The sequence below is a fragment of the Triticum aestivum genome, chromosome 4D (genome assembly GCF_018294505.1).
Source record: "Triticum aestivum cultivar Chinese Spring chromosome 4D, IWGSC CS RefSeq v2.1, whole genome shotgun sequence".
Taxonomy (NCBI): domain Eukaryota; kingdom Viridiplantae; phylum Streptophyta; class Magnoliopsida; order Poales; family Poaceae; genus Triticum; species Triticum aestivum.
This window is the reverse complement of record NC_057805.1, coordinates 282,820,931-282,832,218: the sequence shown is the minus strand read 5'-3', so window position 1 is coordinate 282,832,218 and position 11,288 is coordinate 282,820,931.

Genomic DNA, 11,288 nt, shown 5'->3' with positions numbered 1-11,288 from the left:
CGCCTCCGGCCGGCGCCCCTCCTCCGGCCCCGGTTCCCCTCGCCGTCCGCCGCCCCGACGGCCCTGCCTCGCCGTCGCCATCGAGCACGAGCTCGGGAGCCCGATCCGATCGGATCTGTTACAGTGCCCCGTTGACTTTCTCTCGAACCCCCCTCAAAATTCCTCTAAGTCCTGGAAAATCTTCAACATGTGTTCCTATTCGAGATGCGATAACTCTGTGCATGTAGCTCCGATTTGCGCGTGTAATTTGTCAAATTGTTCGTCTCGTGATGCTCTTCACTTTGTTCAATTGCACCATGTTCATTAGGTGTCATCTTGATGCCAAAATCTTCGTTGGAAAAGGGCTAATTGCTGTTATTCTCTGGTTCTTAGCAGAACTTGGAGATTTGTCATTTTTGTATCATTTAATCTGTGCATCTTTTGAGCATGAGTTCTACATGTGTTTTGAAGTATGCCATGTCATCTTTCCATTGGTGTAGTCCATGTATTTTTTTGATCTCTGTGGTGACTAGCACAAGCATGCAAAGTAGGCCCCGTAATATTTCTGATTTCAGGGACTTGGTGATTTCTCCAAGTCCTTGTCTGCTGTAATTTTGTTGCCATGTAAACTTGATGCTACAGAGAGATCCATGCATATTTTGGAGATGTTCAGTAAGGATGTTTTGTAGCTATAGTTGTAATTTAGTCATTACTGCAATTTTTTGCAATTTTAGTGTACCATAGAATGACTCAATCTTGCTCTACTTTTGCTATAAAATATTTCTGGTAGATTCTTAACATGATATGCATTTTTGCCAAGCTTATTGTTGTTGATCCATACATGCTATGCTTTTGTTCTTGCCATTTATAGATTCATAAACATGCCATCTTGCTGTAGGTATGCTTGGTTTGTCATGCGTTGCTCTGTAGTGAGTGCATAGAGCTCACAAAAAGGCCTACATATTAATATTTCTGCCATGCTCTGTTTTCTGCTAAGTCTGAAACCTGATAACGAAACTTGCTATGTTTACATGCTTGCCATCATATCTTCTGTTCCTTTTTTGCTTATGGTCAGTAAGGGACTTTTGTCATGTGCTTTTTGTAGAACACTACCATGCCTTGTTTTGCTATGTTAAGTTCCTGTAGCATGTTTATTTCGTGCTCTGAACATTGCTACCTGATGCTGATTTCTGCCATGTCCAGTTTTTTTCACCAAGTCTGTGAACCTGTAATCTTTTGCACTTTTGCCATGCTTGTTTGAGCTTGATATGTTGTGAACTAGCCGTAGCTCAGTGTTCATCTTTTGTCAAGCATCTGCTGTAAATTACTGCCATGTGCTTTGTTGCTATGTTGGGGTGCTGTAACGTTGCTGTTTGTTGCATTTTAAGTGCTATCATGCTGTTAATCGCAGATTCATGTCATTCTTGTTTTGCTTGCCATTTGCAAACCGTGCATCCGATTCCGGTGATCTTTATATCGATTTCGACCGAAATCATCTCATCTTTCCAGTGGCATGCTTGGTTTGCCAAGTTACTGCCATGTTCATCATTTTCCTTCCGGAGCACGCATATGCATCGCATATCTTATCTTGCATATCATACATGTTTTGCATCATGTTGCTTGCGCATTTCTCGTTGTTAATTGTGGTTCCGCTTGTTGTGTTCTTGTCTTGGGTAGAGCCGGGAGACGAGTTCGTGAACGAGGAACCTGTCGAGTACGCTTACGAGGATCAAGCTTTCGACAACTCTGAGAATCTTGCAGGCAAGATGACCACCCCTCGAAATCACTTCTATCTTTGCTATGCTAGTTGTTCGCTCTATTGCCATGCTCCGCTACCTATCACTTGCTATATCATGTCTCCCATTTTAGCCATGTCAGCCCTAACCATCCTTTCCTAGCAAACCGTTGTTTGGCTAAGTTACCGCTTTTGCTCAGCCCCTATTATAGCGTTGCTAGTTGCAGGTGAAGTTGAAGTTTGTTCCATGTCGGAACATGGATATGTTGGGATATCACAATATCTCTTATTTAATTAATGCATCTATATATTTTGGTAAAGGGTGGAAGGCTCGGCCTTATGCCTGGTGTTTTGTTCCACTCTTGCCGTCCTAGTTACTGTTATACCGGGATTATGTTCCTTGAGTTTGCGTTCCTTACGCGGTCGGGTGATTTATGGGACCCCCTTGACAGTTCGCCTTGAATAAAACTCCTCCAGCAAGGCCCAACCTTGGTTTTACCATTTGCTACCTAAGCCTTGTCCCGCGGGTTTTCTCGAGCCCGAGGGTCATCTTATTTTACCCCCCCCCCCCCGGGTCAGTGCTCCTTCGAGTGTTGGTCCGAACCGAGCAGCCTGCGGGGCCACCTCGGGGAGACTCGAGGTCTGGTTTTACTCGTAGCTTGACTTATCCGGTGTGCCCTGAGAACGAGATATGTGCAGCTCCTATCGGGATTTGTCGGCACATTCGGGCGGCTTTGCTGGTCTTGTTTTACCATTGTCGAGATGTCTTGTTAACCGGGATTCCGAGACTGATCGGGTCTTTCCGGGAGAAGGTTTATCCTTCGTTGACCGTGAGAGCTTATGATGGGCTAAGTTCGGACACCCCTGCAGGGTATTATCTTTTGAAAGCCGTGCCCGCGGTTATGAGGCAGATGGGAATTTGTTAATGTCCGGTTGTAGATAACTTGTCACTTGACCCAATTAAAAATACATCAACTGCGTGCGTAGACGTGATGGTCCCTTCTCGGCGTAGTCCGGGGAGTGAACACGGTCAGTGTTATGTATGACGTAAGTAGGTGTTCAGGACCTCTTCTTGGTCATTGCTAGATGACGTCCGTTCCTTTGCTTCTCTTCTCGCTCTCATTTGCGCAAGTTAGCCACCATATATGCTTTTGCCGCTGCAGCTCCACCTCATTGCACCTCCCTTTCCTATAAGCTTAAATAGTCTTGATCTCGCGGGTGTGAGATTGCTCAGTCCCCGTGACTCACGGATACTTCCAAACAGTTGCAGGTGCCGACGATGCCAGTGCAGACGATGGCGTCGATCTCAAGTGGGAGTTCGACGAGGAACGTGGTCGTTACTATGTGTCTTTTCCTGATGATCAGTAGTGGAGCCCAGTTGGGACGATCGGGGATCTAGCATTTGGGGTTGTCTTATTATCATCTGGATTTTGACCATAGCCGGTCTATTTGATTGTATTTTGGATGATGTATTGAATGATATTTATGTATTGTGTGAAGTGGCGATTGTAAGCCAACTCTTTATCCCATTCTTGTTCATTACATGGGATTGTGTGAAGATGACCCTTCTTGCGACAAAACCACTATGCGGTTATGCCTCTAAGTCGTGCCTCGACACGTGGGAGATATAGCCGCATCGTGGGCGTTACAAGCAACAAGTTGAATAAATATCCCTGATTTAATAGAGGCAAAAAGGAAATAATTACTGCCAATAAAGGAGGATGAAACATGCGGCCACAAAAAGAAGCATCTACCTTATCTTGATGGAAAACAAAGTATAGGATAGTAGCATTTCTAAAACGGTTGCATTGATTCATATTAACAGAGAAATTCTCTTAAAATAGTTCAGTAGTTAATTCTGAGAGTGGCATTGCTTAAAATACAATAGCTTCAATTCAACATTTATTTAAAACGGTACCAATACAAGTAGCATAACATCTCAAAACACACTGCACGATCATGTGGATGGGACATGGGACATGCCAGCAGCATGTGCGTCCACACGTATAAATGGGTGATGCAGAGTATGTAGCCAAGCAGCATATCTACGTTGGTCCCATGTTTGTTCCCTTTGAAACTTTTTCCGATGTGAGGGCAGCAAATCAAGTCCTGCACAAACTACCCGACCCCCAGTTTCTTTCCCTTTTCAACAAAGAGTTGGGTTCCTTACAGATGTGTGTACTGGGTTACCCCTTTTTTCCCTTTTTGACCAACAAATCGGCTGGATAGCTAGTCTATACTACTTTCCCTCCCTCCTTTCCTCATTGAACCACGTCCTAGATTCATGCTCCACCCCACCGCACCCTTCTTTCCTCTTTGAACCAAGACCTAGATTCGACTACAGAATCGAAAAAGATCAGCATGCAGCTAGACCAATGACGGTTTCAAAGAAACTTATACCTTAGGGTCATCGGGATGTGGCAAGGCGTGCGGCGGGAGGTCGGATCTGCTCACACTATGTACGACAGCGAGGAAGAAGGGGTCGGTGGCCCTCCCGCACAGGCGCTGGGTGAAAGAGAAAAGTGCAGGCGGCAGTGGATTGCCTCCCTCGCCGAAGGTGATAGAGTGAACGTTGCACCTCCTCCCCTTCCCAGTGCGACGGAATCCGGACGCCTCCTTCGCCAGCTGTCTGTGAGGGGGGTGAGAGAGACTGAGGCCACAACGCGGTCTTGTTTATATCTGGTGAAGAGGGTGAGAGACATAGAATATAGGAAACCCTAGCAAAGGAACGCTGAGCCTCCAATGTGTATATATATGTAGTGCGGCAAGAGTGTGGAGAGTGCAAACCCTAGCGAACAAGCGCTGAGGCTCCAGCTTATATATACTGTAGTATGGACTGAGCTCCGGTGCCTTAACTGCACCTGCTTTTGGCTGTATGACAGGTGGGCCAGCCACATTTTGGGCCCACCTGTCATAAACCCAAAGGCAGGTGCACTAAAGTCAATGAAGCTGCGTCCATATAGTACTCGTGTATACGACTAATATATAGTGGAGTGGTTTTCTTATTCTCTCCATAGCAATCATTTTAAATTGTGCAAGTACAAAACGAAACTCTTTATTTAACGTACCAGTGAAGAAAACTACTACTCCCTCCGTTCCTAAATATTTGTCTTTCTAGAGATTTCAACAAATGAGTACATACGGAGCAAAATGAGTGAATCTACACTGTAAAAAATGTCTATATACATCCGTATGTGGTAGTCCATTGCAAACCACTTGAAAGACAAATATTTAGGAATGGTGGGAGTACCTCCGATGAACGAACGATCCACGCGTCCTAGTCGCACTTCCTGTCCTTCACGTGCAGTACACTACCCTCCCTTAAGTGAACAACCACACATGCGCCAAATTATCGGAAACGTGTGAGAGTGTGTACAAATAAAGAATTTTAATTTTAATTATCGGAAAGGTTTGAGAGTATGTACAGTTTGCCCTCTAATAATTATGGTTTGTTGTGTTCGGCCTAAACTTGGTCAAACTTTACAAAGTTTGACTTCAGTCAAATCTAATATGCGGAGTAAATAAAAATGGAGGGCTACTACGTCCATCCGGGTTTTTAGTCCACACCATTTTTTTAATCAAAGTTAATAGCTGGACAAAGAAAATTACAGGGGAGCTGGAGAAAAAGTTGTGAGAAGGCTTAGAAATCAATACAAAACTTATGCTCTTAGTACCAACGTCGATCCTTCATCGAGGAAACATTTGTTTCATAGCCAATTGTGTGATAAAATTGCACCAACGTGAAAGACGACTGCGTCTGCAACGCAACCAAGGTGAACTGATGAAGGATATCATCTTTGTGGGTAACAAGCAAAGAGAACTGACGGAAGACAGCTTATTTTTCATTCAAAATCGATCAGCTTCACCAGCCGACGCAACCATGAGGCGCAACCATGAGCATCGATAGGTCATCGTGGTGATGCATCATCCATTTGGCATCAAGTTTGAATGAGGCACCTAGGAAGTTCCACAAATCCTCACTGTGGTCTGTTTCTTCTCAGTAGTCAAGCTCGAGGAAGGAAGAACCATGTGGCAGAGGACAGTGAGGCAGAACAACAATGGCTATCCAATTTTGTGCAGTTCCACTAAAATTGAGGAAGACATGCCCGGGTATGGAGATACGCATCGTTGTTTCCAAAAATATAAAAAAGGGATTTGGTGTTGTTACTTTGTTTTACAAGATTAACAACGACATCTCAATTGTCAATGTGAATTATGAAAAATACACCAACAAACAGCATCATGATTATCTTGATGGGAACTAAACCAGGATACCCGAGAAAAAAATCATTTCTTCATTTAACCAGTGATAGTATTAGATTAGCAGCAGCAATAGGAGCATATGGACAATGACCGCACAACCACCATGTACTTTTTGTCGAAACAAAATGTATACCCCCACTGAGGCATAAATCGGGACAACTTTTCGAGTGGCATTTCCTCTATAATAGTAGGTGATGTTGGACCAGCCGACGAACCCTAGCTACTATACATGTGGAGCTGGGGAGTATTCGCATAGAAGAAAACCCGCATGCAGCGACCAGGGGAGCTGGACCTGTACAAGAAGTTATACCTCAGGTGGGCGAGATGTCGCTTAGGCGGGCGGGCAGGATTTGCCCACACGACGGCAGCGAACAAGGGCGCGGAGGACCTTCGTCCGCGCCAGTGCCGGCTCCGAGAGGACGGTGCGCATCGGCTTCCTCCATCGCCGACGGCGACAACGTCAACGCTGCACCTCCTCACCGCCCGCAGCGGACGGGATTCGGCCGGATCTGTGACCACCGGTGAGGAGAGAGATGGTGTGGACACTGTCATTTTGTTTTGATATGGAGAGGGTGAGAGAGCGAGACGCGAGAAACTCTATCAAACAAGAGGCTATAATGGAGTAAAACAATCTCTCCATAGTAGTGGTTTTAAATAGAATACGTGTGTTCCCGAAAAAAAACGAAAACTGGCGGACAATTTTTTAATGTACCAAGAAAGAAAACTCGATCAAAAACACGCCCCCGCTTCCAGGTCACGAGAATCGTCGCGCACACACACATAGACATAGGCATGCATATCTGTGTTTACGTAAAATTCCATTTCCATCTCCATCTCCAATCATATTTGTCCAACTGGCACATTATTTACGTTGTTAATTATATACGCGGCAATATTAACATACAACATCTCTTGTTTGCGGGCGTCCGGACCGCTGCCACGGCCGCTCCTGACCAACCCGAACCCTCTCCATGACCCGCTCGTGCTTCCCTCCCGAAACAGTCAGTGCCGCATTCATGCCCGGCCAGAGCGGACGCAACCTCTCACTAGCGCCGGCATTGAAGCGGCGCGCCGACCGAGAGAGCGTCGCCCGCACCGCTTCCTGCTGCACGCGACTGCTCCGTGTTCAAAGGTCGCAATAGCCGGCCACAACATGCATGTAAAAAGTTCTTGGGAGTCCGTGCTACAGCTAGCTGTCCTCCCCAACTCGTCAATCTCTTCCAGTAGTACTAGTACTCCATGGCGCGATCCCTCGACAAGCAGGCGGGGAAGTTATCGTATACTCGGTTTGCGGTGAGTGGCATGCCGAGCGACCGTGTGGGGCCGAGCCGTGGAGGAGGGTGAGACACGAACGCGACAGACGTGATTTAAATGTTGGTTTTGCTTGATGGCGCGATCCAACGAAACGAAACGTTGGTTTCTCTCCATTTCCATTTTTTCTCCGGAAAAACGGAAACTTTCCACTCCATTTTCATTCCTACTCCAAGGTTGCCACATTACAACATTCCATCAAATACAAAGGAAAACTAACACACATGCTGATGCATCTCAATGATTCACAGATCATAGCCAATATTTACTTCACAACTAAAGACAAAAGTTGTGAGAGCGTGTACGAAAGAAAAACTATTGATGGGGTCACTACGACTCAAACCCTAAACCCTAAACAGGATTTAATTTCCTGACCAGGTAGAACCTGTCGAAGGAAAGACGGCTGGCGCCCTCGGATCATACAATGCTTTTGTGCAGTTCCACTAAAATCGAGCTGAGCATCCCTGATGGCAAAGATATTGAAGAAGTGTGATTAGAATAATAGTACTGGCACTAGTTCATGAGACATAAACTCATCACAAGTAGAAGCCGGTAGAAGTAGAGAAAGATCGACATGGAGATGGAGCTACGTCGGGAGCTGCGGCAGTGGAGCAAGCCGGCTCCAAAAGGAAGATGGACTACCTGGGACGTGGGGCTGTAGCTAGAAGGGCGGTTGGGACGCGGCATCGGCCCATACCGCGGTGACCCCCGATTGGGACGCACCGACTGTGGATTTTCTCCCTCGCCGATGTCGACCGCGTCTACGAAGAACATTGTTCCCTTTCCCCAGCTGCGGGATCAGGCCGGATATGTGTCGAGCGGTGTGGCCACCGTCGTTCGATGCTTGGGAAGAGAGCAACCCAAGCAAGCAGGCTTGTAGCTTAGGCTCCTGCTAGTGTATATATAGTGGTTTTCTTTTTCTCTCCATATCAACCATTTTATATTGCGTACGTGTCATTAAAGAGTGAAATGATGGTTGCTTCTTCCGACTAACTTACTATGTGATTTGACTGCTCCTTTAGTGGCCCCTACACGTATTCCCCCTACGTGTATGCAACAGTCACACGTACACATGGACGCAAAAACGCGCGCGACGCCCTAATGCATGCATGTCCGAGCACACGACGGAACACACACGGTCACGCTCAAGTGCTCAACCTACACGTGCATGCACACACATACTTAGCCAGGGTGAACTAGTGACTGTATAAACACCGGAAAATGTATATATTGAGCGCGGGCGTATTATGAAGTCCACTGACCGTATTTTTACAAATATACAGTGACAGACAGTGTATTTATCTCGTTTGAAATTAAGCCATATTAACCGGAGAGGAGGCAGTATGGACTAGCATTACTTTGCTGTGTCCCGTCAACTTGCCGAACGAGGAGAAGCTTGCATGGCGGGAGAAGCTTCCGCGCGGTGGCTCACAGGACAAGGAGAAACTTTTGACTAATGCAAGCTGTCCTTCGCTGAGGCGGTGGACGTGCAACAGTTAATTCGGTGTCAGATTGCCAGAAGCATACACTATACTAGTACTATTATTGCTGCACTTCCTGAAGAGGCGAACAGCCAAGCGCAAAGTTTACTAGTACTACTACTATAGTCTATAGAGGTACTATACTAGTACTAGGAACCGGATGGAGGAGCGTCTGCACTCTTATTATATTTTTAAAATGTGATAAAGCAATCTTCAACACATTTGGTTCTCTTCGAGGGTTCTCGCATGTGATAATGGAAGTTGATTGCATGGAACACTCGCCACAATTCTCGCTTAATTTTGGCTCATATCATGTTACAAATAGGAGCGCTCGGTAATATTTCCTCTCTTTTTTGTTATTCAACATGTAAACAGGTCAGCAAACCTTGCGGCGCATATTTGTGCGAACCGTGCTTGCTGCACTTTGAATGTGGCCGAGAGCTGGCTTGATGAAACACCTCGCTTCATACTTCTTGTTTTGCGGGGTACCTCGCTTCCTAGTGACCAGTGTCTTGGCTGATCGTCCTAAGAATGCTTATATATGAATAAAGCTCTCTCATTTACCCGCAAAAAAGATTAAGCCATATTAACCGGAAAGGAGGGAGTATGGACTAGCACTACTTGTTGGTGTGTCCCGTCAATTCGCAGAACGAGGAGAAGCATGCAGGACAAGGTGAAGCTTGCTTACGCCTTTTGACTAATGCAACGTACCTCGCCCAAGCGGTGGACATGCATCAGTTCATTCGGTGTCAGATTGCTAGAGGCATACACTGTAGTACCGAACATGCGGAGTACCATCATTGTTCGACTTCACGAAGAGGCGAAGAGCCAAGCGCAAGGTTTAATAGTACGAGTAGTACTACTACTAGAACCGCATGGTGGAGCCTCTGTACTCTTATTTTTCTTAATCTTTGATAAAGTACACATTTATTCCGGAGAAGGGCGGAAAACGGCAGCCCAACATGTAATGATGATATCGATCAACCATGCTCGAATATATCTTGGCCTCCGTGCGAGCCCGTCTGTGTGTTCTCGCTCCTCGTCTCTCTCAGACTATCCACAGTGGGAGTAACATAGGTGGTAACATCACACTTATCTAGGCAAAATAGATGATGTGGCATGTAATTAATGAAGAAAGAGAGGCATGTGGTAACATAGCTAGTTACTGTAACATCACACATATCAAGAAAAGATGAGTTTACAACGTAATAAATGAAGTGATGCATGACACAACACATATGTTACTACCCACCGTGGAGGTAGTAACATAGACTAGTAACATATGCATGTTACTACTCTAAGTTACTCCCCACTGTGAGTAGTCTCAAGGAACGGCGGGTTGGACATTTTGCCGTCAATTGAGATCGGTTTGCTCACACTCCGGTCCCACATGTCAGTGATATGCCAAGACGAGGTGTGTTGACCGACTGGCCATACGCGTACTTTGTTTTGCACCTTCATACTACTCCTCCCTCCGTCACAGTTTATAGGGCGCGCTTCATTATGATGCATTTCTCTCAATGCATTTCCACCACCAGAGAGACTTTAGACGTGTTTGGTTTAATTCTTCATTAATTAGGGCGTGGTAACCGCAATTTTCTCTTGATGAAGTAATACGGAGTGGAGTACGTGCATGCATGTGTCTACCCGGGGTGGAAGCACTGCATACGCATTATTTCCTCTAGTAATAGACGCCGTGCTATAACTACCAATGCTATTTTTCAGGCCGACCGCTAGTCACCTTGGTCCCAAAGATTTTCTGTTTTTCTGAAGCGCGCTCTATAAACAGTGACGGATGGAGTAGTATGAGCGGATTCAAAGAAGAGCGTATTGATGGTTGCTTCTTCCGAGCAACTTACAGTGGGACAGGTGGGGCTTATGATTTGACTGCTCATTACTCACTATTAATGCGGCGCAACAACCGGTCTGAGTCTCCCATGCGGCTGTGCACTACCCCCTCGGTTCTTAAATATACTCCGGAGTATTTGTCTTTCTAGAGATTTCAACGAGTGACTAGTCAAATATTTGTATTTTTAGAGATTCAAATGGACTACTACATACGGATGTATATAGACATATTTTAGAGTGTAGATTCACTCATTTTGCTCCGTATGTAGTCACTTGGAACAGAAGGAGTACACATACGAAGCAAAATGAGTGAATCTACACTCTAAAATATGCCCATTTGAAATTTGTAAAAAGGCAAATATTTACGAACGAAGGAGTATAATTTTGTGCATGGCACATGGACCCGGATGCCGAAGAGGCTTCTGGCAATGCTATCAAGCTTCCAGCATTTGTTTATATAATTGACGTACTATGCAAATAATTTTCCAGCGACATGAAAATGTACAATGGTGTGGGCTTCAGCTTTTGTTTCGTGTGTCTTGCCATCGATGCTCTTTCGGAAACAATAAAAAACTAACTTCCTTGCTAATCAGAGCTAATATTTACATCACAACTGAAGACAAAGTTGTGAGAAGGTGTTAAATTAAAATTGATCCATGATTTCATTGGCA